Genomic DNA, 27,697 nt, shown 5'->3' with positions numbered 1-27,697 from the left:
ATAGATATGTATGGCTCTTGGATCTGATCCCTAACCGGGAATTACATATGCTGCAGGGTAGCCAGAAAAGAAAAAAAAAATTAAGAAGCTTAGGATTGTTGCCATTTTATGCTTATAAACATTTTATGCTTGAAAATCATAAAATATATCCTTTGTAGACTTTAGGCAGAAGTTCTTGACTACAGTGATTTCTGCTTAAAGGTAGAGGGGCCTCTATGAAATTGGGCTTCTTAGATTTATGGTACATAAAAATTTTATGAATCATTTAATTAAAAATCATGAAATTATACTTTAATTTACGTTAATTTAGGTGATGATTTAGTGTCTAATAAAATAATGCAATCCTGAATGTAAAAATGCAACCAGAAGGATGAAACTAGAATGACAAAAAGAAATGGAATGAAAAGAAGAATCTAAGAAATGTGGAGAAAATTGAAACTATTTTTAAATGTCTACTTGATTACTATAATATCTTAATTCTCTTCTGGAAGAAGTTTGAAATTTAAAATTTTTAAGAATAATCACTAACTTATTTAATGTAGTATATTGAAGTAGAAATGTATTAAAAGTAGGAACTGTAAGGAAATTATTAAATAGTTATCGATATTAATCCTACTTTGTCATTCTTGGAAAATTGGCAAAAAATAGACATTTAATATCCATAATGGATAAAAGTACTTAATTCTTTTATTGCAGTCCTTACTTTTAAGACCTAAAATTACTAGCAAACACAAAATTCTGCCTCAATTTCTAAGTGAAATTACTCCAAATTCAAGCAAATCAGGCAACAATAAAGTTAGTAACCAGTGAACAATACAGCAAGAGTAAGAATAGAGCTATGGAAATAATAAACATAATAATAGATGCTTACTCACAATATGCCAAGTGATAGACATTGTAAATCATTCAATCCCAAAACAAATTTACACAATAGTTATTATACGTGCTTTTAAAAAAGAGAATAATGAAGTTCACAAAAGTATCGTGCCAAGGTAAATTTTTCCATCTGCCTTAGCTGCCTCCTGTGGTGCCTATTAAAGTAAAAACACCAAATGCCAAGATAAAACTTCATAGAGAGAGCAATTCGCAAAGCTTTTTATTTATTTATTTATTTTTTGTCTTTTTGTTGTTGTTGTTGTTGTTGCTATTTCTTGGGCCGCTCCCGCGGCATATGGAGGTTCCCAGGCCAGGGGTTGAATCGGAGCTGTAGCCACCGGCCTACGTCAGAGCCACAGCAACGCGAGATCCGAGCCGCGTCTGCAACCTACACCACAGCTCACGGCAAAGCCGGATCGTCAACCCACTGAGCAAGGGCAGGGACGGAACCCTCAACCTCATGGTTCCCAGTCGGATTCGTTAACCACTGCGCCACAATGGGAACTCCCGCAAAGCTTTTTGTAACAGAAACAATCTCAAGGAAGTAAAAGAGGTAGTTTGTTTTAATTATTCAACGTTAACTCATGAAATACAATGGCAAGAGCAATAATAATATCAGCTCATATTTATCAATATGAGATTTTACTACATGCCAAAATCTGCTTAAAGTACCTTACATATATTATTAGCTCATTTAATCTTTGGAAAATCCCCATAGTATTGCCATTTGGATAATATGCTATGATTACTATAGTAGCAGAGTATTACTTTGGAGTAATATAATACTATCATCTCCTTTTTATAGATATGGAAACTGGGGTAAAAAAGTTAATTTCCCTGCCTGTGGTTACAAGGACAGAGGTAGAATTACATGACAGAAAGGCCAGTGATCTGGTGCCAGTCTTTTTGCCTTCTGAACAGTATAATTAAATAGTAGAGCTAAGGAGTTCCCGTTTTGGTTCAGTGGTTAATGAGTCCAACTAGGAACCATGAGGTTGCAGGTTTGATCCCTGGCCTTGCTCAGTGGGTTAAGGATCCAGCATTGCTGTTGCGGCTCGGATCCGCATTGCTGTGGCTCTGGCATGGGCTGGTGACTACAGCTCCAATTTGACCCCTGGCCTGGGAACCTCCCTGTGCCTCAGGAGCGGTCCTAGAAAAGGCAAAAAGACAAAACAAACAAACAAAAAAAATCCATCAGAACTTTTTTTCTTGGATCTCCACTTAGGTATACATATTCTAGTCTGTCTTTGGATGGTCTTTCTCTAGTCATTGAGCCAAAAAAGCATGAATCACTGCTTCCAAATTTACATGGTCTACCTGGGTCATAAGCCATTCACAGCCATTTCTGAACTTTGCAGTTTTAACAACTTGCAAAGGGAAATCTTTTTGGCTCAGCTTGTGTTAACTGTCCAAACTTGTTCACATAAGTTATGAGCATAAAGACGAGATCACATTTTACAAATTTCTGGGGTTTAAAAAAATTTTTTTTAATTTTTTTTTTTTTTTGCTAGGCTCTCCGCTGTAAATAAAGATGAGAAAAAAAGTTCTCACAAAAGAGAATCCCTCTAAATAGACAAAAGAAAAACTTCTACCAAGGCAAAAGAACAAAAACAAAAACAAAAACAAAACTAAGAACAGAACATTAGCTGTGGCACAGTATGATCATTACTTGGTTCCATGCTAGCTTCTCTTTCTAGAAAGCCTATTTCTTCAAGTCACTAACTGTGTTGTATTCAACTCTCTGTTTCCACATTTGGGAGCAATGCCTCATATAAGAAGCTGCCTTAAAATATTTTTGGAAGTGAACTGAATGACATACTAATTATTATTCTCCCCATGACATGTATATAATTTGTTAAGTATTCTTCCAAGGAGTCAATTTGTCAGAGAAAATGACTCCAGATTTCTAAATAATTATTTTTATTTATGTGAGAGAATTAGATGGATATTTTCTGAATCACATTAATTGGGAGTGGGGTTAAAGAAGTAATAGAAAGCAATGTGTTCATAAACAACAGACATTAAGAAATCCAGAAACTCTGAATTGGTATGGTGCAAACCTCACCCTGTAATTTGAGGAGCCCAGGAGCACAGTGAAAAATGCAATGAATTCCCAGAGGCTACTGATGAAGTAGGAAGGGTCCAAAATCAGGCCAGTCTTTTAAAAAATTTTACGGTATATAGAAATTTTCCATCGTGTGTGTGTGTGTGTGTGTGTGTGTGTGTGTGTGTGTGTGTCTTTTTGCCTTTTCTAGGGCCCCTCCTGCAGCACATGGAGGTTCCCAGGCTAGAGGTCTAATTGGATCTACAGCCACTGGCCTATGCCAGAGCCACAGCAACGCAGGATCTGAGCCACATCTGCGACCTATACCACAGCTCATGGCAACGCCAGATCCTTAACCCACTGAGCAAAGCCAGGGATCGAACCCACAACCTCATGGTCCCCGGTCAGATACGTTAACAACTGCACCATGATGGGAACTCCCTGTCCATCTTAATTTACATAAATAACAGAGGCTCAGTCAAGAACTTTCATGGTGTAATTAAAAATAATGTTAATTAAAACACACAGATGTTAAGGTAAAGAAGGCAAAATGTGTCTGAATTCTAAGAAAAAATAGGAATTTTCAAGGAAATTTGGGTCTATGAAGGCTTGTGTCCCTCAGTTTTCCTAGACATACTTGTTTCTTCTTTCCTGCCAAACTGTGATTCTTTATCTTATACTGGATCACAGGTACCTTCTGGTATTTGATGAAAGTTGTTTATGAAAATATTAATATAAGCATAAAGATAAATATTTACATACCATCATAGGGAGTCTTGACCCATCCATGTATTCTGTATTGGCCACTGTACCCCAAAATAAGGGGATATACTGGATTAGATTATACCAACAGAAAACTCTGCAGAGATTTGCACAGAGCATAGGCTAAGGGTGGATGGGAAACTCTTTAAGCCATTGTTTATAATTAGCATTTTATTGCAGATTTCTCAATGCTTTCTATTCAATAGCTGGCTAAGAGACATGTATAGAGTAGGACATTTGACTAGAAAGAAGTTCACTGCTCTTAACATAGAATTACCTGATAGGAGCAAAATACTAGAAAAATCGGGTCGGGGGCTGTGGGAGGGATGTTTAAGAATGTTTTCAAGGACAAAAGCCTTGCTATGATTAGCAATTTTTACCAATTTTTTTATTCATCTCATCTCTGAGCATTGCATTATTTTAAATGGATAGTGGCAGTGCATTTCCTAACCAATAAAGAAAATTTGACTTAAACTTTTTTAAGAGTGATCTTAAAATAATATATTAAAAGTTTAGTATAAGCATTCAAGTTATGTGTGAATATTTGTGTTTGTAAAGTGTGTGTGTGTGTGTGTGTGTGTGTGTGTGTGTGTGTGTGTAGAAAGTCGGGGTGAGAGAGAGGAGAGAGACAGAGATGGAGATAGAGAAAAATGGGGTGAAACAAAGATACAAACTTACAGCCACAAGCATAAATGAAGAACTAAATAACTGAATTAATTCTAGGTATTCTTGGTATTAAGAATATTGCTAGAAATATCAAAATTTGAAGGAGTTAATGATGACTTTTGACACAATTATCAATTATTTCTGGATATGTAACTTTATTAAAAAGTTTCAATGAAATAATTACTTGTAGGTTAAAGTGTTTGGTCATATCAACATTCAGTTTCCTGAAAAGACTTTCTTTAGGAAATGTAAGTGTCAGAACCTGTTAGAACAGATTTGTGGAAAACAGCTTAAACTTTATTCCTGTTGAAGGCATACAATTCTCTTATCAATAGGTGATTCCAAAATTGTAAATTTTCATTTAGAAAGCACATTATTTTTCTAGGAATAATAGTACCACTCAGCTTGTTACATATGTGCTATTAAAATAAAGAATAATTAATGAGTATAAGTAATTCAATAAAATACATATTGTAAACTCTTTAAAATTATTGGTTTTATTTTCAGTGTAATTAAGCTTTAAGTGTATTTCACCATGATTAATAAATTCTCATATTTTCTCATATAACAAGTAGTGTTCTGATTATTTTGTTACAAAGCAGGTCTTTTTATAACTGTATTCAAAATAATAACATATAATAGTAATTTTCTAATTACTGAAGTGTACTAATAAGGATTTTCAATGTATCACAGTATAAATTTTATGAAAATATAGCAAGAAAGAATATTAAAAGCATAAATTCCTAATGTGAAATTCATATTTCTTTCATAAGACTGTATCAGTTTAACAAAATCTTTTATTTGTATACAACTCACCAAGACAGTGTAAGACAGAAATTAGCTTAATTACAATTATTTGTGACTATTCTGATAATGAAATCCGTATGTTATTTTGTAAGGTGTATATGCAATTAGGTGATATTAACTATGAAAGTTTGTTACCTATATGCATATCTTCCTGTCCTGCTTTCCTTCTCAACTAGCCATGATAATTTCCAATTGACTACTGTATCAAATTCAAACAGTCTATATTTTTCTTAATTCTTTGTATCTGTGTTTCATATCTGGACTTCATCTCTGGACATATTATTTTTTTTATCTTATTTTTCCACTGTACCTAATAATTACGTTAGCCTTAAAATGAGACCAAATCCATTACCCACGCAGTCAGATATCAGAATTAAATGAATTATCCAATTATTTCCTCAATATTTCTACTTTAAGAAAAATTTTATTCAATGTATACTTACTATGCTAGATACCAAAGAGAGTTGAAAAGAAAATTATAAAACCTTAGTATAGTATAGTATCATTTACTAAGCACTAATTATTCGGCAGATACTCTTCTATGCACTTCTCATGTATCATCTCATCTAATTTTCTACATAGTCATTTATCATAGGTGTTATTGTGATCCATATAACAGATGAAAGAACCAAGGCTTGGGAAGTTTAAGTAGTTTGCACAAGATCAGACCTCGAAGGTGAGACAGATGGAATTAGAACCTAGGCCTTTGGATTCCTGACATGAAAAAAAGATCTAATCTGATCTTCCCAATTGCTCTATGAAGTAGAAAGAGTACATTTTGCTTATCCATTTAGGGTTAGAGGACAAAACTATAAGAAATTAAGTGACTTGTTCGGTATTATATGGCCAGCCAGAGATAAAACATGCTTTTAGTTCCATATTATTTTTTTTTTACCTTTACCACATTCAACAGTATTAGTGCAAATTATATCAAAACATGGTTTGCCTTTAGTTGGAGAGAATTGACAGAAATTGACACCTAACACTGCATTTTGAAAGTAATATATTACATTTCTTTGATAAGAAATAAGGGAAGACAGTAGAAATGAAACAGATGGGAGCTTCCTGGAGATTATTTGAGTGACTATAAATCTTCCTGTTTAGGGGAAACACAGGGTAATTGCAAGATGATTATTCCTTATTTTTGAGATGGACCAGATTATGCAGTACTTTAAAACTTAGACAATTAGCTCACAAAAAGAAAGGCATTTAAATTCTATATAGCCCAAATCTGGAATTTAGGATGATTTTCCGAAAATGATACAAAGGGCATAGTACAGCAGTCATATATAATCGTCAGTATGTATGCTATTGAGTGAGACTCGTCCAGAGGTTTATATGAAACACACCAAATCCTGAATATCAAACTAGATAGGTCCTAAGAACCTGTGCTATTTATATGAACAGGTATATGTAAGCTTAGATTAGAAGATAGAAAAATGGAGTAGAAATATGAAAATTAGATTAGGTTCAGTAAGGATATTCCAGTACTGACTGTAAGAAAAGAAAATCTGAACTTGGGTTTTTGTTTTTTTTTTTTTTTTTTTAGAGAAAGAGGGAAATGGCAAATGTGCACTATAAACTATTCCATATATATTTGCAAGAAATTAAATCTAGAGGAAGAAGGAGTCAGAAGTATTCCAAGGCATTAGGATTGTGAAGATTTGAGATTGTGTAATTTGAAGCATAATTCAAGACAGGGAAGACTGTGGAAAATAGTATGGAGGTTTCTCAAAAACTAAAAAGAGAATGACCATATGATCTAGCAGTTCTACTCTTGGGTATATATTCGAAAAGAAACAAAAATACTAATTCCAAAAGGCACATGTACCTCAATGTTCATAGCAGCATTATTTCAATTACCAAGATATGGAAACAACCTAAGTGTCCATCAAAGATATGGAAAAAACCTAAGTGTCCATCAACAGATGAATGGATAAAGAATGTGATATGGGTGTGTGTGTGTGTGTGTGTGTGTGTGTGTGTGTGTGCGTATAATAGAATATATATTGGAATACTACTCAGCCATAAAAAGAATGAAATTTTGCTATCTGTAGCAACATGAATGGACTTGGAGGGCGTTATACTAAGTGAAATAAGTCAGAAAGATAAAGACAAGTACTGTATGATATCAATTATATGTGGAATCAAAAAAAAATACAACAAACTAGTGAATATAACAAAAAAAAGCAGACTCATGGACATAGAGAATAAACTAGTGGTTACCAGTGGGGAGAGGGGCCATTAAAGGTCAGAGATTAAGAGGTAAAAACCACCAGGTATAAAATAAGTTACAAGGATAATATTGGATAACACGGGGAATACAGACCATGTTTTAATAACTATAAATGGAATATAACCTTTAAAAATTGTGACTCACTATACTGTACATCTGTAATTTATATATTGTACATCAACTATAGTCAATAATTTTTAAAATAAATTTTAAAAAAGAAAGGGGAGACTGTGAGGAGATTATTAGAGATTTTACTTTGACCATGGAATAGAGATGACTGCTTTTCTGCTTGTAGTCCCTTCTAAAGCAGGAGTATAGCATCATCTTCAGCTCCTACTGAAGAGGTAAGTAGATCTAGGTGGGCTTGTTTATACCAGGTGACACCATGTTCTTGGTCATAACTTTTAAGACCAGAATGACAACTGGCACTAGTCTTTTAGGGGAATGTGTCTAACAAGTCTGCTTATAAAGTCCCAGGTTATCTGCAGCTTTGAGGCTTCAGTTCATCTTCATCAGTAAGAGAATTTGTATTCCATATTCTAGTTATCTAGCTATTTATATCATTTATTTATATAACTGTATAGCATTTAATTTAGACATCAGCTATCACCTCATCCTTCTCTTTGAGTTCCTTTTGAAGAAAAAAAAGAGACTCTTAGATGTTTGCGTGTTTTTGAACAAGATGGTGTTTATTAAATATTTTATAGAGGAACTGGAAGAAAGAGGACAGATTTCACGTCACACAGCAATCACTAAAAACCACACTAGATACAGAGCAGCCAGTGTGCAGTCATGTAACAACGCACCTCACAAAGGCTCACTGTGGTGGTGGTGAATGGGAATCAAAATCCAGGTTATGTTTCTTTCACCAAGCTGAGCCCGTGTGATAAACTGCATCAGCCTAAGGAAAAGAGCCTTTTTGTACCATGTCCTCTGAGAGAGCTACCTTCTTGAAAATCATCCTCTTGAAAGGGGACTTTTCTTGTGATTCATACAAGAGAATCATATATGTTATGATGCAGTCCTTAGGCAATATTTTGTTTTACCCCCCAAAACACCTCTTTGGCCATACTCCTACTAAGAGGTCCTTGTCCTCCCTCTGCCATCTTTTTTTCCATTCAGCACTGTACCATCAGTCTTCTGGCACCAGTAGTTACAGAGATCCAATTATCACTAGAAAATGGAGCTAAAAGCATGAGGGATAGAGGAAAGACAATACTCGGTCTCCCTCCCTCTCTGGGATCCCTGCCAGTGCCCCCCATCCCTGGCAGCAATAAGAAGCCAGAGAGCAAGGGGACCCCAGTGAAAAAACCGTAGGTATGAACCCTATACTGAGAAAGGTAGGAAATGGCTGGGAGTGTGGGAAAGACTAGAAAAAATCACTTTCAATCCAGCCTTTGCAGTCTGAACACATTAATAATCTTCTTCAAGTTGAGTTATTTTCAGGAGTGAAATGAAGGTTTTCACACAATCTTTTTTTTTTTTCTTTCTTAAATGCAAGATTTCAAAAGTATTACTTTGAAGCTCATGCTTATTTTGAATTGTTCATGTTATCTTCATTTATCTAGGCATCAGTTTTAAATCATGAAAAACACTAACTAAATATTTGAGTTTAAAAATTCAAAAACACCTACAGTACTTGATGCAAAAATCTAGGAAGTATAATATTTTAAATATTTCTTAAGGAATAAGGGCCTTTTTTTTCCTAAGAGCTTACTCTAAGATTCAATTTAGTGTAGATAAGAGTTCTGTTTCTACTTGACAAGTTTAAAATGCCTTTCAACTTCATCAAGATAGGAATTCAAGCATTTCCTTCTTGTTGGCACTGTTAAATAAGAAATACATTCTCAGAAAAGGAGTTTATTGAAAAGTGAAGGTAAACAAGTAAACAGTTCCTAATCAAAATTTTACACAATATGATAACTGGAATATATTAGCATACTAAACAAAACAGAAAGTAGAGTGGTCGTGAAAAAACATAGGGTTCAGGGAAAGGGGATAAAGGAAGGTGAACCAAATTTTGAGAAGAAATTTCAAAAAAGGCGTCCTATATCTATTTTTAATACAGGTTCTTCTTTCTGTGACAAGAAACTCCAACGGTAGTAGAACAATTATGTTCATTGAAACATGGAGTGGATCAATCAAACAAATGTGCATATATCATCTTTGTGGGGAGTTTTTTTTGTTTGTTTGTTTGTTTTTGTTTTTTTTTTTTTGTCTTTTTGCTATTTCTTGGGCTGCTCCTGCGGCATATGGAGGTTCCCAGGCTAGGGGTCTAATCGGAGCTGTAGCCACCGGCCTACGCCGGAGCCACAACAACGCAGGATCCGAGCCGCGTCTGCGACCTACACCACAGCTCACAGCAACGCCGGATCGTTAACCCACTGAGCAAGGGCAGGGACCGAACCCACAACCTCATGGTTCCTAGTCGGATTCGTTAACCACTGCGCCACGACGGGAACTCCAGTGGGGAGTTCTTACTGTGGTGCCGTGGAAATGAATCCGATTAGTATCCATGAGAATGTGGGTTTGATCCCTGGCCTTGCTCAGTGGGTTGGGGATCTGGCTTTGCCATGAGCTGTGGTATGGGTTGCAGATGCAGCATGGATCCCGCTTTGCTGTGGCTGTGACGTACGCCGGCAGCTACAGCTCCAATTCAACCCCTAGCTTGGGAACCTCCATATGCCACAGGTGTGGCCCTAAAAAGAAAAAAAATCTAAACTGTAATAGAATAATATTACCACTGTTAGCTTAATTGGAGATGCTTTGTACATATGGATTCCATATGATGATACACTGAAGTCTGCCAGTACACATAATTAACTCTTATGTCTCCAGGTATAATTTTATAACTCTTTTTCTCAAGTATTATTTTTATTCACAGTGGTACATATTCGGCCTGAAAAAATAGAAGAATGTATATTAGCATCCTGGTCAGATGGGTAAGGTAATATAAAACATTTTGACAACAAAGATGAGCCTGAAGGCAGATGACGCTGATGGAGAGAAAGCTCTGATATGGAAGACTGGGCAAGTACAGGGAGTAGAGCTAGTGGGAGAAAGTCCTTAGCTCTTAAATCAAAAGTATAAGAGGAGGTGGTTAACCACTATGAGAGCCATGTTTCAAGAGACTAGAATAGGACTTGATACCAATCACTGTCTTTTACTGTGGTGACACAGTCTTTCTTTTGGCAATCTCCCCAGGGACTCATTCAGTTGAGAAATTCTCTGTGCAACAGGGTAACAAGGATTTGATGGTCTCTTCTCACTGATGCAGAGGGTAAACACCTTTCTTCTGAGTGTGCCTCCCAAAGCAGCACTTGGGGCTTTCACCAAAGGTAAAAGAACTGCTCTGTGGGCCCCAGATTTCCAGGGCATGATTCCTCTCAAATGTTTCTCTACACAGGCACTAGATGGTTGAATATTTCATCCACAGGTCTCTGTTTCATCAAAAAAGATCTTAACGAGTATACCAGGATCCCAGAGAACTTCTAGGGATTGAACTGGAGCTGCAGCTGCCGGCCTACACCACAGCCACAGCAATGTGGGATCTGAGCTTGGTCTGCGAACTGTACTACAGCTCAAGGCAATGCAGGATCCTTAACCCACTGAGCAAGGCCAGGGATCAGACCTGCATCCTCATGAATACTAGTCAGGATCGTTACCATCAGCCATGTTGGGAACTCCTTGAAAATAAACTTTGTATTCCATTTAATATATTAAGGATCACACTGAGAACAAAATACCCAAATGCCCACAAAACTATGAGAAATGTCATGGTTACACTCAGATGTTTCTACATTTTTACTTAAGGAAATGAGGACCAAAATAAAATAATCTAATTTTTACCTTCATCTCTAAATTTGCCCAGGATTCTAGATTCTTTTTCACATGTCATAAAGCACTTTTAATGCTAGAGAAAATTATCATCTGAGACTATGTTTCCTGTCTTTGGAATATTGGTGGTCACAACTGAACTCAATTTTTAGCCTTTTGAAGACTAGTTGTGTAGACAGTAAGAAAAATTACTGAGTAGTCAATATTATGAAAACTCATACGATAAAACTGTGCCTATCCATTAGAAAAATGTAACATCTTTTAAATATTACATCAAAAGAGGTTGAACTGACTACAGGTGTATGCATTAATGCAATGAATGTAAAAATATATTGAGATATATGTCTCAAAAACTAAATATATTGAGATTCCATTTATATAAAGTGAAAAAAAAAGGGGGCAAAGCTAAGTAATACATTGTTTAGGGGTCCTAGCCCACATGGTAATGCAACAGATAGAGCAACGTCCGCATACTCTGTAAAGTAGTAACCTGAGACTAGATTAAACTTCCACTTGTTTTTGTAAATAAAGCTTTTTTTTAGAACACAGACATATCCATCCTTTTACTTGTATTTTTTTCTTCAATTGCTCTCACACTATAGGAGCTGAGTAGTTGTAACAGAGATCGTATGGTCTATAAAGACTAAACTATTGATTAACTGGTCCTAGGTAGTTTGTTTTTTTTTTTTTTTTTTTTTTTTTTTGCTATTTCTTGGGCCACTCCTGCGGCATATGGAGGTTCCCAGGTTAGGGGTCGAATCGGTAGCCGTAGCCACCAGCCTACACCAGAGCCACAGCAACGCGGGATCCGAGCTGCGTCTGTAACCTACACCACAGCTCACAGCAACGCCGGATCGTTAACCCACTGAGCAAGGGCAGGGACCGAACCCACAACCTCATGGTTCCTAGTCGGATTCGCTAACCACTGCGCCACGACAGGAACTCCGGCCCTAGGTAGTTTTTATATTTTATGATACTTGATGAACTTTTTTTTTTTCTATAATGCACATAGAAGAATACAGTCCAATAATAGCCAATCCCATCTTGAGCAAGAAAAAAGTGGTGCAATGTGACTTACTAGACATCAAAAATTATTTTGAAGTTCTATTAAATCAGACAAGGTATTATGAGTACAAGAATAGAAAAATAAATCAAAGGAAGATCTATGGAACCTAGAAATATATCTCAATTATCATCCAAATTGATTTACAACTTATTTAACATTGCAGATGATAGAAAAAGATGGGATTTAATGATGATGAGGTTTTCTTCATTTAGAAAAAAATGAAACTGGACATCTATATATACTACACACAGAAACCCCCATGCCATATAGATTGAATTCATAAATGTTAGAAAAATTTTAAATATTTAGAAGAAAATAAATGAAAATATCTTTGGACATGGAAGGATTTCTTAAACAAAAAATAAAATTTGCAAACCATAAAGGATAAGATTAACATATGACTACACTAAAATTAAAAGCTTCAGTTCATCAAAATATATCCATAGAAATAGAAAATAATAAATCACAAGTAAGAAAAATTTATTTGTACTACTATTAAAATAACGCTTTTAGAGAACCCCCCCCCCCCATCAAAAAGAAGAAAACCAATCAAAGCAAAAAGAGCAAAAATTTAAAAGGTACTTTATGGAATATTTTTTAAAAACTCAATAAACATGATAAACTATATAAAATCAAATTACAACTACAATTTAACACAATTTATACCTTCTCTCCCTTCTACATCCACACAATTTTTTTGGGTATATAAATTCTTACGTTCTGGTGGATATAAAATGACTTATTGTCATTGGTCATTTGTTTTTCCACATGGTACAACTGCCTATTCAATTCTTCATACCTTGCAGATTCCATAAGTAATAAATCTATATTTTATGCTACATCTTATTTGTGAAGGTCACTCTCAACTAGGCCAGAAAAAGTCTCACAAATCTTTATGAGGAAATGAAGGTTTTACTTGAGAACCATATATTGAAGACTACTGATTACTTATACAGGGAGATGAGAAGGAGAGAAAAGCAGAGCATTTCAAATGAAGATACACATGTATGTGCACTTAGATTTCTCTTCTTGAATATTTATTCAGTTGGAACAAACAACAATGTAAACTCCTTCTTTGGGCAGCAAGCCGTGTCCTAACTGTATTAAAGTCTGTGGTCTATGGAAGAAATAAGCAGTGTCCAGATGCACTGATTTTGCTCCCTGCAGGAGGTAATGAGTCCGACAGAGCTGTTTTAGAGTGACATGCTGGGGTTTTTTCCATTAGAACAGGACATGCCCACTGGAAATAGGTAATGGGGATAAGAACTGAAAAACTGGTCACAGGAACCTGTGGATCAGGAAAGGACTAACAATGGAGAAATTTAATTATTGGAAGAAAAAAACAGCTGTGTGAAGGAAGGGCACAAATAAGAACAGAAAAAGTAAACAAGAACAAAATAGGCATAAATGGAGACTGCACACATCACACAATTAAGAAAGACAAATTTAAAGAAAAAAATGCCTTTTATAAGCTATCATAAAAGTTATAGCTTATTCAGTTGTATCTGTTTTCAATCACATAAGGATTCCATTTTCTTAGGATTTTAATTTCAAAAATAACAGACTCTTCCATTTTTTTTGCTTCCCCTCTAATTGCACTTTGAAATTTTTCCAAAAGCAGTATAAGCTGTATAATTCTTCATTCTTGCTACTGAAATTCTATATTGTTATTTCTGTGCAGCATTTTTTTTCTGTCAATTATCTGTTTCCCTTTACTGTAGCCCCATGTTCTCTCCTCTCCCAAAATCCAATCTTAGCGTCATGCTTGACTTTTTCTCTAACATCATATTCTAAATACAGATACCATTTTAATGGGATGTACCTCAAATGACTGAGCAAGGAACTGAGTGCTTTTATTTTTGATAGATATACATTTATCAATAGTGAGGTTATCTAGTAAGCATTACTATAGATCCTCTGGAACGATTTTTTTAAAGTGATTTCCTTACCTTCCCTTTTCAGTGTTTGAATGTAGATTTTTTGTTTCAGTCAGGGTTCCTGGTTGCAAGCAACAGTAATCAATGAACTAACTGAAGCAGAAAATAAGGGGTCGAAATGATATTTCAAGGTTCACAAACTTGACAGGAAGGCTAGAGAACCAGGCTCGCATTATGGGTAGGGACCAAGGAGGTTGGTCATCAGAGAACTCATCCAAAGTAACGCTCAAGAATACTTTGTTTAATACAGTGTTAATGACATCATTATCAGACAGTTCACCACATCTCTGCCTTCCACCAGTGCATCATCATCACTCTTCTCACCTATTGTTTCAAATGACCTTGTGTCTTTGGCTCTTTTACCCAAAGAGAACCACAGAAACTTGAAATATGTGCCTGTATTCTATCTCCCAGAAGTTATCTAAGAGAAAATATACAGTTTTGGGGGGCTTCTATAGTGGGAAGGTCTACTTCTGACCACATCTTACACATGAGAGATACCCTTAAATTCAGAATGGTGTTTATATGTAAAACTAAAAAAGTAAAAATTGTCCACACATCACCATTAAACTCACTTTTCTCTTCACGTCACTGAGTTATCTATGATTTACAATACTTTCTTTTTTTTTGGTCTTTTTGCCTTTTCTAGGGCCACACCTATGGCATACGGAGGTTCCCAGGCTAGGGGTCTAATCGGAGCTGTAGCCACCAGCCTACGCCAGAACCATAGCAACGTGGGATCCGAGCCACGTCTGCAACCTACACCACAGGTCACGGCAACGCCGGATCGTTAACCCACTGAGCAAGGCCAGGGATGGAACCCGCAACCTCATGGTTCCTAGTCGGATTCGTTAACCACTGCGCCACGACGGGAACTCCTACAATACTTTCTTGATACACCTAAGACCTCTTCTCCAATGTTCAAACCATGAATTTCCTAATTCACCAGACCAATCAGAAACCACCTCCCTCTTTGTAGTCAATAAACTTATGGGTCTTTTTCAAACCCTTTTTGAATATAAAGTCTTTCTGTTTCAGTATTGTTTATGCCCTACTATGAAATAAAAATTAGTCATGTTTTGAATCAGTATGGAAAGTAGAGATGAAAAGAAATGATGTGACCACATATATTTAAAAAACTATGTTGAAATTTTATCCTCTTAAAATAACAGGAAATAGAATATACAGACCTGTACTATGTTAAAAAGAAAGTATCTTTAAAAGAAAATCTGTACTTTTTAATACCATATTCCGTTTAGGAAACATAAGTTCTTTGAACAAGTAGGTCCTGGGAATTAAGGGATAAAAAAGATAGATGAGATCCCTGTGCTCATGGAGTTTGTTTTCATATACTGTGTATTTATTATTTCTTTGGATTCTTTATTTATATAGGTTAGGAGTTGTGCATTTTATTCTTCTGCATCATGAAACCTGTGATAAGGACACAATATACAAGTACATAAATATAAATTTAGAATTTCAATTTACATTTTGGCTATTTCATCATCACTGGTGCTTTTTTTCTTTTATATCAATGTGTCTCTTTTAAATTGAGAGGGAAACTTTTATCTAATTAAGCGCTATGTAATCAAATTTTATAAAATTGCAAATGGTACTCAGGTACAATCTCCTTGAACTAGAATTTTTTAATGATTGATTTAGAGGAATACAAGCTCAGGTGAAAAGATAAAATCAAAAATTGCAAAACTATATAAAAGTAAAAGTATCTTTCTGATAAAAATTCCAGGAAGTTATCTTATGGAAATTGACAAACTAACACAAGGTTTTATATAGAACTTCAAAAGTCACAGAGTCGCCAACATAATACTGAAAGTGTGGGAGGAGGAAAAGGTGCTCACCTGTTTACTATGGAAATGAGTGGAGTCTGTAGGACTAAAGGCAAAAAAGAACTGTGCATAATAATTGAACTTCAGGAGATAAAGTTGTTGCTATGAATGCATAGATGACTAACACTGACATTATTATACATGCATATACAATTGAATAATGAAGGACATGGATGGATGGTGATAAGAAGAATTCTCATTGTTGGAGTGGGAAGTTAAAGTTAAGGAAGCTAGAACCATCCATGCTGTAAGGAATTAAAGTTGGAGATATCAAAAAAGAATGCATGTTTAGCTTCATATCCTGATGCTTACACATAGAAATATTTACAGGATGTGTATCTACACAGATTAGTGTACATATATTTCTTTGTCCTTCCTATTAAGAGGCACTAGAAGCAAAACTGTCCCAGGAGTAAAGAACACTTACGCAGATGTTGGTTAACACCTTTCTCCAACAAATCAGGATCATCAGAAATCAGGAATTAGTTATTGGAGAAATAACTAATTCTGAGACTGGGATAGAAAATACAGAAGATTAGCTTAAAGCATCCTGTAGAGCCAGAAGATAATGAAGAACTCAAAAAACAAACAAACGCACTTTGGATATGTTAATGTGGAACAGATCCAATTAAGAGAATTCCCAATGACTAAAGGTGAAACAATTTGAAAAGAAAATAATAATAATAATATTAAGTTATAACCCAAGTATAGAGTAAATATCCATGCAACTATGAAGCTACAAATAAGTGACTGAATACATGCATGACTGGGGGAGATTATACAAATCCCCTGTGAACAAACATTCCAAGTAATTTCTAAATATACTTCACTCTCAAGGAAGTGGAGCATAACTCTCCATTCCTTAAGAGTACGTTGAACAACATGACCTATTTCCAAAGACCTCAGTATGAACAAGTGGGAAAATATATTTACAGTGAAGAAATATGACAAACACTACTTCTGCCAAGTGGTCAAGTTTAATAGCAATAGCAGTGATCACATCGATAGCATGTATTCTTATTGTGATATGATACGATGGCAGTGGAAATATACTCCTGTGGTCTTCCTCTCCCAAACTCCAAATCTTAGTCTAATCATAGGAAAATCATCCGTCAAGACCAAATAGAGGGACATCCTGCAATATACCAGACCAGTATTCCCTAAAACTGATAAGGTCAAGGAAAGTCTGAGAATTTGCCAGAGTCAAGAGGGGCCCAAGGAGGCATGACAATTAAATATATTGTGTTATCCTAGGAGGTATCTTGGAACAGAAAAAGAACATTAGGGAAAAATAAGTAATTTGAATAAAGTATGACTTCTGTTAATAATAATATATCAATATTGGTTCATTAATTTTGAGAAATGTACCATACATTTAAGATGTCAACAATTGAAGAAATGGATTGTGGGATATATGGGAATTGTCTGTACTACTTTTGCAATTGTTTTAGTAAATTTAAAACTATTTTAAAATGAAAAGTTTAGGAGTTTCCATTGTGGCACAGTGGGTTAAGAACTCAACATAGCATTTGTGAGGATGTGGGTTCAATCCCTGGCCTCGCTCAGTGGGTTAAGGATCTGTGTTGCCACAAGCTACAGCACAGCATACGTCACAGGTTCAGCACAGATTATGGATCTATTGTTGCTGTGGTGATGGTATAGGCCAGCAGCTGCAGCTCTGACTCAACCCCTAGCCTGGGAACTTCCATATGACACAGGTGTGGCCGTAAAAAGAAAAAAATAAAATGAAATTTTATTTTTAAAAAGATACATCTCTGTTCTACGCAGAACTTAATATTGATTCTCAGAGGTAAGCAAGAGACCCAGTCTCTTTGTTGCCTTTCATAGTCTTCATGTTTATGTCCATGAACCTAAAATAATAAGTGTGGATAGATAGATTAGATAGACAGATAGATAGATATAGATAATCATATACATATTCATATTACCCATCTTCTTTATATTTAAAAATATATATTTACAAACATATTTTTGCTCACATGAAGTTCAGCATTCTATATACACATTATTCTGAATATTTATCATATAGATTATTTGATATAAATAACAAATGGCTCATCAACTAGGTTGCACTATTTTATCCTCCCTCAACTAATAAGGAAAATACCTATTGTCCCTCATAATAAGCAATATCATATTTACCAAATTTTTATAAAGTGCATTCTATTATTTTAAATATATTTTTTAAAAGTATAATCAAGGTTGTGTGCCAATATACTATTTTAAAGCCCTCTGGACTAGAAGTCACTGATGATAAATATGAACATTCCACTCGATAATATTAGACAAATGGACAGTCATTTAGAAAAGAGTGAAAACTGGATCCATATCTCATATCATACCACAGGTATAAACCACAAGTTGTCAATAATTACAATGCTTGAAAAAATGAAATTTTAAAGTAAAGAAAATAGGGGAAATTATTTCATGGCTTTGGAACTGGAAAACCTTTTCTAACATGCCTCAGGAGCTACCAAAAACTTCCCAGGACACATAGAAGAAAAGTTTTAGTCTTTAACTACATGGAAATTTAAATTTTCTATAAAATCAAGAAAAAAATGGCAAAACAAAACAAATACAGAACCCATTCGTATGTACACAAACACAAAAGAAAAGTAAATGATTCTAAAATGTGTAAAGATATTCAATCTCCTTCACATTAAGAAGAATTATACTTTATATATCACCTATCCAGACTGTCAAAGAGCTAATGTTAGACAACACTCGTAGGGCTTTGAGAAAAGAAGTACTCTTACTTTGCTGGAAACGCTGGCAGGAGTCCAAAATAATTCAACCTCTAGTGAAGGGAAATTTGACAGTATCTTTCAAAATGGCAATTACATTTACTCTTTGACTCAGGAATTTGACTTTGGGAGATAAATATTACAGATATACCAATAAATGTAGAAAATGACCTATGTACATCATTCTTCATAGCATTTCTTAGCAAAATACTGAACACAAGCCAAATGCCCATCTGTGCATAACCTGGTAAGTAAACAATAGTACATTTATATAGTGGAATATGTAAAGCTCACTAAGGAATGAAAATGCCACCTATGTAAAAAGTAAAAATAAAAGAAAAATGTCATATTACATGTTTACCTACAAAGGTGTAGTGTAGAAGAATGGATCTTATAAGGGGAAATAAAACTGTATCTTTGCATTTCTTATGCCAGCAGGATAAAAACTGAACACATACATTTTAAATACTAATAAAATTTTTTTTCTCTGGAGGGTGAAAGTACATGTGGACATGGGTACAGGGATAGAAGTGACTTCAAAGTTCAGCATTGTGTATCATTTGGATTCTGGTCCCTGCGAATATTACTTATTGAAAAAAAAAACCTTAAATAATAAATTAAAAGCTACACGCTGCTTCTGTGTCTCCATTGTTCATTTTCATATTGAGCCTACAGATTCCTTTCTTACTGAATATAATATTTTTTTACAGGGTAAAGAGATTGATCCTTTGTAAAATACTTTGTTAGTATACTTTAAAAAAAAATCACTGCATCTGTGGCATAAGAAAGTTTCCAGGCCAGGGACTGAATCCAAGCCGCAGCTGTGACCTACACCACACCTGTGGCAATGCCAGATCCTTTATCCCACTGTGCAGAACCCATGCCTCTGTAGCAGCAACAGGTTCTTAACCTGCTGCACCTCAAAGAGAACTCCATAAATGTTCTTTTTCACCTTTGATATTTGGGTCTTGTTTGTGTTGATTTTCCTCTTGGAAAAATGGTTAAGTAGTAATCAAATGTATCAATCTTTATTTTAGAAAAGCTTTTGTTGTTTATAAACAACTTAAAATGGTCTATGCAGCCTTGCTATTAAAGCAAAATTTGCCCATTATATTCATCTAGTTCTAAGGTTTCTTTATATTTGACATTAGTCTTTGATTTGTTAATATATTTTTCATTTAAAAAGAATAAGATTTATCCCACTTTGAAAAGTTCTAGCCCATTGCTGTAGTATTTATTAACACACTTTTTCCCTGACTTAAATAACACTTTCATCATACACACAGTCCTTTCTATAAATTACTCTGTATTTCTCTCTATAAATTTATTTCTTATCATTTCACCTGTTTTCTGCTGTTATAAATAGAATATTTTACCATTATAGTTTCCCTAGATTTTTGTTTATAGAAAATCTATCAATTTTAGTTCATTAATCATTTAATAAGATGCTTATTCAATATTTTTATACTCCTTATAGTTTTAGAGTTAATTTCTTGGACTATACAAATATGAAATACCAGTCAAAAAAGTAAATTAACAAATAAACTTAGAGTCATAACAAGTGTTTTAATTAGTGTGAAATTACCTAAATGAAATCATTCTTAGGTAATGCACCTACAGTAGAGACATGAAAATACCCTGTATTGTCTCTGGGTACTTTATTCTAATAATTTGTTTTCTGCCCAAGCACCCAATACTGGTGAAAATGGCCTAGAAGTAAGAACATACAAACTGCAGATTATTTTTTCTGGTTCTTCAGAGTTTATTTATTATAGGTAGAATTTGGAGTTACTTTTCACAATCAGCCACAAAGACAATATCCAGTTTTATAGTGAAGGAGGATCATGGTTCAGAAAAGAATGCATTGCCTCTGGAAGAAGAATATAAATAATGATAGAGGTCATTAAATCAGCAATATAAACAGATTGCTTAGTAATGTATAGCCTAATTTTCATCTCAGAATATTACATCCATAATTCTCAGCTAGTATTTTTGCTCCAGAATAATCAATATTCAATACAATGTAATAATGTTAGCTAATGCTGTAGAGGATTTTCACAAATGTTCTGCAAAACTCCATGGGACAAATTGTCCCTATCGCCACTTGCATTAGCTGGCTGCAACTTAATTTATTTTCTTCAGTTGCTCCTTGTTTCTTAGCAAAATGAAGAGCTATCAGAGTTCTGCTGCTTTATAACTTGGGTAGTTATCTCTGTGTTCTGTTTTAATGCTTTTCTTTAGGATATATTAAATCCTTTTTACTACCTTTCCAATTTTCCAGAGCTGCAAATGATGACTAATACCTGGTTCAATCTTTCATATATCAACACTTATAGATATGTACCTTATATTTTAAAGATTATGTGATACCATGACAAATATGTTACAATAAAACCTATTGTATTATTGTATTTCTGAGATCATTACTGGGAATACTTTAATTCAGAGGAAATTTATATCTTGTGTCTTGGGTGCGTGTGTATGTGTCTGTGTGACCTCTTCCACCCTAAGGAACTGAAAGCATATTTTTATCTGCTTGTATGGATAGTTGGGAACTTTATCAGTCTCTTGCTTTTTTGGTAAATTTAATTCAGAGAACAATGTTACCATTTATGTAACTGAAGTGGTTCTGGGAAATTTTAAAAGTAATTCAAAGATTTGTAAATTTGGTTGTCAATAAAGGATTAATGCTAAATAGTATATCACCTAGATTTACTTATAAATGTAGAAATATATGTTTCAATATATAAATGTTTATAGGACTAATGATGTACAGTAAATTTAGAAGATATTGTCAGGCAATGGTCAGAAAATCATAGTTTCGAGGATTTTCTTCTACTTAGGAAACTTTTATCTATTTTATTTTGGGCCATGCCCCCACCCCAGCATGTAGAAATTCCTGGACCAGGGGTCGAACCCAAGCCACAGCAGTGACAATGCCAGCCTTAACCCACTAAGCCAACAAGGAACTCCAGTAAACTTAAATTTGTCTTTTTTTGAATTATAAAGTACTTTGTCATTCTAAAAGAACACACAGACACAAAAATTAAATTGAAAAGAATAAAATTTCAATGAGAATTTTCTATTAATAATAAGGCTGAATTTGCAGAGGTGATAGTAGATTATGCAACTTCCTTTAGTAATTATAATACTTGAAGACAGAGCACTCTAATTCATTAATAGTGAAATATTGCTAGAACTGAGTTTTGAGGATATATTTTGTATTTTGACATTTTTAATAATGAGCAATAAATCATAAGTGAATTTTTAAAAAAAGAACTTTATTCTTTTGTCAGTTATAATTCATTAAAAGGTTTTTCAAGTCCTATTTTTTTGAAACATTTTAAATACTATTTCATATGTCTGGGAATTTATTTTCTTTTAATGCTTACTGGGACATATTCCCTCACACTAACTTCTGAGAATTTAGTATTTCCTTATTTAACATATTTCTTCTGTAGAAAGTCTGTAACATATATGCAATACTTAACATATTTTTCTTAAAAATTGCATGTTATTTAAAACCATAGAATTTCAAGACAACGTTGGAAAATATTTGAGAAATGTCTATTCCAGAATATAGCTATTTAGATTGAGCTGGCTGCTATACTGGAGAAAGGCTCTTATAGTTTTATAAAGTCTGTCCTTAGTTAAATCAAATCATAGCTCTTTGTGATTTCTACCCATTGCTGTAAATTTTGACTTCTGGGAAAACGATGTTCTACATTTGCTTTATTTATATTTAGTTATTTATTTATGGCTGCACCTGTGGCATATGGAAGTTCCCAGAACAGGGATCAAACCCATACCACAGCAGCGATCTTGGACACTGCAGTGACCATGCTGGATCCTTAGCCTACTTCACTACAGGGAACTCCAAAAATGTTCTGCGTTTATACTACATAATTTCTTAAACAATTAGAAAAGTTATTGTTTCTGACACATCCAATAATTTCCATCTTCTTTATGTGCATTAATTTTAAATTTCATTCATGATACATTAATCTTAAAAATTTAAAGTATTTGATATTAAATATGTAACAGTTTTGAAGACTTATGGAGGGCAAAGTCTTAGACTAGGCATTTTTAAAGACTTATTTAATAATTGTAAGAGCTGTGTAATATAACAAATAACTCCCAAATATCAGTGATTTGATCAAAGGTGACTTCACCAAAAGGCAAAACCACACGTTTTTGTCTGCTCATGTCACAATTTATCAAGGTCACCAGAAGTTGGAGGGGGCTAATTACAGCTGAGAGACATGTCTGGGTAAGGCCTAGAGATAATGCATTTTCCATTCAGTTTCCAACGGCTTAAGCTCAGTTACATGTCCCAAACCTAATACCAAAGAGCTGGAAAGTGTGGTTTGGCTATGAACCCAGAAGAAAATTAAGTCAGTTTGCTGAAGCCTAGCAATATTGCTGCCACAATGCATTCTCCTCATTAACAAATGTCTGCCCCTCTCATTCCTCCAAATGCAAAAGACATTTTCTCTCCAGTGAGTCAAAGGTCTGGTGAATACCTCCAACTCTAAGTCAAGGGTCCTCTATCTGGTCTGGATGTGGCTTTTTGATTCAATCAGTCTATGAACTAAAATGGCAAAGAAGAGACAACACTCATTCTCATGGAAAGGGGAGGAATGAGTACAGGTAAACCACCCAAACATAGCAATTCTGAAATTCCTCAGTATGCTGCTACCACTCTGGGGGTAGGGCAGTTCCTTGAATTGGCTATGATTCTGCTTTCTATGTGGTTTTTTACTCCATCTATTTCTCTCCAGTAATATGCTATGGTAAGTTTCACTTATCTATTGATGGGGAATATGCTGTTTTGCATCCTTCTCTCTGATTTAGATTTAGATTGATAGTCTCAACCATCAATCTCAAGTCTTTATTTTCTCTATACCAATACAAATTCCTGCAAAAATTAGTAAGCTTCTGATGCATTGCTTTCAGACAGTGTCCTGTATCAGCAATCACCACCCAAATGTGATTTTGGTAGTTCAGTAGTCTTTTCTCAGTACCTTTTCTTTTTTCAACTTGTTGCAGCTACTTAGTGACTAATAGACTTGTGTGAAAAGGACAAAACTTTCATTCATTCTTTACCACAGGCTGAGGCATTCCTTTCAAAGCAGAAACCCTACTGGATCTTTATCACTCAAAATCTATTAGAACCTCATCTATTACTATCTATGTCTAGAAGTTCTCTTTCCAAAATCTTCAACTCCAAATTCCTAAATACTCTTTAGTCCTTTTCATTTCTACTCCCTATCTGATTAAGTTTTTTTTGGAACTCATATTTTCTTGTGATTATCTACTAAAATTAACCAATAAAGAACAATGTAAATTATTAATGAATTACTTCTCCCCTGGAGCTATAACGTCAGTAAGCATTTGGTTTGCCTTCTAGTTTTCACAGGTCATAGTTTTAGAAAGGCACTGCCAGTATATTGCATGGATATTTAGCCAGTTTGTTTCTTCTTAGAGTCTTATACTCCTGAACCATTTACACATATGCTGCTTCTCCCCATTTCCAGGTTCAGTGTCCCCATGAATACAGTTCCTATATTAGACATATTTCCTAGTTGTGTTGACTTGGGCAACACTTCATCTTTCTGTGTTTCAGGCTCATTATCTGTAAAGCAGTGTTTATATTTCAGTGAGTTGTTATTACGCTTAAATGAGAAAAGCCTAAAATGCTCAGAGTCATGCCTGGCACTTCATAAGTGCTCAATAAATCTTGGGTGTTATTGCTATTATTTTAATTAATGGTAGTTTGTACTTAATTTAGGCGATTTCCCTACCTTCTGTTTTAGAGTTATTTCATGTGCCATGGCAGGCCCGCTAGCTCTTAGTTCAGTATCCACACAGAAACTCTAAGAACAGCTTTGGAAGACCCCAAACAGAGGATCTCCTTCTGCCTGGTCATCTGCACCACTTTTCTCTCGGTTTGCATCGAGGAAGACTATTTTTAGAGTTCCAAATGGCTAATAGAAATACCTCCTCTCTTCTCTCAGTGTTACCCTTATTTTCTTTAAACTGCTTCTTTTAATTGCTCAGGACCCCGGGTTGTTTCTCTTCCCTTCCCTCATGATTTCCCTCTTCTCACTTCCATTCTCTAGAGCCAGAATACAGCTTGCTTCATTTTATTCTTCACCCATACTGTATCTTACTACTAGAAAAGACCATAAAAGCCAGAGAAAATAACCTCGTTTTCTAAGTGTGACTTTACCATTATAGGGAAAAGAAATCTTTAGGTCTCTCTGGATCCTTTCTCACTATAACAGCCTGGTGGCAAGACTGTTTACCTGTTATGTAATTCTATTTTGAATACCAAAGGCTGAAAATTATCTTGATCTTTCTCTTTGTATTTTCTCTACAACTTTCTAAATCAATAGTCCAAGGCAGACATTGTCTTAGGCAGAATAGGTTGAAGGTATTTACATTCAGGCAGGCAAATGAAAAAACCATATTAATTATTTTTGATACATTCTTTCTGTGCAACTATTTCTCAAGAGGTAATTAGAATAATTCTCAGAAAGGATACTTCTATTTTTGATAATATACATCTTATCTCTTTCTTCTCAAAACATATTTTATTCTAAACGTCTCCAGGCTACTTTTTAATCTCTCTTCTAATTTTTCTTTAAAAGTTTAAGAAGTTATGTCATATTCTCATTACACAAGTATTCACTGAAAATAAATATTAGTCAATGGCTAACAACAAACTTAATCTGAATAACTTAAAAAGGTTACTGTTATAAAAATGAGTCATAATGATGTAATTTTAGTAAAAATGAATTTTTTTTTTTTTTTGTCTTTTTGCCTTTTCTAGGGCCACTCCTGTGGCATATGGAGGTTCCCAGGCTAGGGGTCTAATTGGAGCTGTGGCCGCCGGCCTACGCCAGAGCCACAGCAACATGGGAACAGAGCCACATCTGTGACCTACACCACAGCTCATGGCAACTCCGGATCCTTAACCCACTGAGTAGGCCATGGATCGAACTGGTAACCTCATGGTTCCTAGTCGGATTCATTAACCACTGCACCACAACGGGAACTCCCTAAAAATGAAATTTCTATTATAAAAATATTTACCATTTAACTTATGGTTAGCAAATGGTATAAAGGTATAATTTTGAAACATCAGTAATATTTATGAGGTAAATTCTTACCTCAATAGTAATTAACCAGTTTTTAGAGGTTAGAAAAGCAGGGATTGGTATTTAAACAGCATACTCCAGAGTGTAAAAGCAAAACAAATATTTAAACACTGGTGCCTTAATACATCAATAGCAAGGTCCTTAGCCCTGGTTAAAAGATAAAATAAAAGACATTACAATTAACATACATAATGTAATTTTTCTAAGAGAAAAAGGAAAATGTTCTACATGGCCTTCAGCCTAACAGGGAATTTTATATAAAAACATTAAGACCATTTACTTCTACAATGCAAACTAAAAAGTGGAATTATGTAAAAATTAACACTTTGGACTCGTTGCCTAGATTGCTGCAGTAGATAGAAAAGAGGATTTCCTTCCAAAAACATGAATCCCAAGAGTGGCAACAATTGGTTTCCTTTCTGATTCACTATATCAGGCATCTTTCAAAATAAAACACACACACACCCCATAAAAAGACATTAACCGGTTAACCGCTGTGACTTCAACTCTTTCCTCTAATACATAAAATGACTAATATTCTTATAATAGCTAGCATATTTATTACGGAATATATGCCAGATGCGGTGGTATGTAATTTATATGTGTTCTCTCTCTTAATTATAATAATTGTATACAGAATGAATTTTCAAAAAACTGAAAATGGGACTTAAAGAGGTTAAATAACTCTCTCAATCACAAAACTGGTGACTAAAATTCCAAGAACTTAGGTCTGGCCAATTCTTAGTTTATGCTCTTGGCGACTATGCTACATTTCTCTAAAAATACTTAATCAAAATAATCTATTAAAGTTTTTTTTTTTAATTTTTTCCGCTGTACAGCATGGGGGCCAAGTTACACATACATGCATACATATTTTTTCCTCCCATTGTTGTGTTGCAATGTACATATCTAGACCTAGTTCTCAATGCCACACTGTAGGATCTCATTGTAAATCCATTCCTAGAGCAATACTTTACATCTGTTAACCCCAAGTTCCTGATCCTTCCCACTCTCTCCCTCTCCCCCTCCCAGCAGCCACAAGTCCATGATTTTCTTTTCTGTGGAAATATTCATTTGTGCTATGTATTAGATTCCAGTTGAAAGTGATATCATATGGTATTTGTCTTTCTTTTTCTGACTGATTTCACTCAGTATGAGAGTCTCTAGCTTCATCCATGTTGCTGCAAATGGCATTATGTCATAATTTTATGGCTGAGTAGTATTCCATTGTGTGTATATACCACATCTTCCTAAGAAATTTAAACTTTAGTCTCAGCGTCAAAGATTTCTTTCAAGAAGCCTTTTTTTAGTTAATAAGTAATACATCTTTGTTTACCTACAACAAGGATGCCATTAGACTTTCCTCACTTCCTTCAGAAGGCTATGTGATAAATATACTTAAGAACGTGTTTCCTAAAATGATATGTCCTAGTCCTTCCTTGGAGATGTTAAGGGATAATTACATTAATAATACCTTATATTTAAATACACTTTATCTTTCTCAGAGTGTCTGCTAAGTATCCTGTTTTCCCTTTATGTCTGTGAGGAAAGTAAGACAAATGTAATTGTACATCTGATGGCGACTTAAATACAGTGTATACAAAACTCCTCTTCTTAAAGATAATCTTTAAAAAAAAAAAAAAAGACAATTATGACTAAAGTATAGAGAGCCAAGATGTGTGGAGTGTGGG

General features: G+C 34.6%; 1 protein-coding gene across 12 annotated transcripts in view; it reads right to left on the bottom strand.

Annotated features, from left to right (window-relative positions):
* LOC146406165 (uncharacterized) overlaps nucleotides 1–27,697 on the bottom strand; it is an 888,277-nt gene that overhangs the window by 341,614 nt on the left and 518,966 nt on the right. The gene's annotated exons all lie outside the window — the stretch shown is intronic.

This window comes from Sus scrofa, chromosome 1 (assembly GCF_054392235.1).
Source record: "Sus scrofa isolate SSC_HxYL_T2T_F1_AM1 chromosome 1, Sscrofa_HxYL_maternal_Yorkshire_Landrace_v2.0, whole genome shotgun sequence".
NCBI lineage: Eukaryota > Metazoa > Chordata > Mammalia > Artiodactyla > Suidae > Sus > Sus scrofa.
The sequence above is the reverse complement of the archived record's forward strand: the minus strand, read 5'-3'. Positions and strand labels throughout refer to the sequence as shown.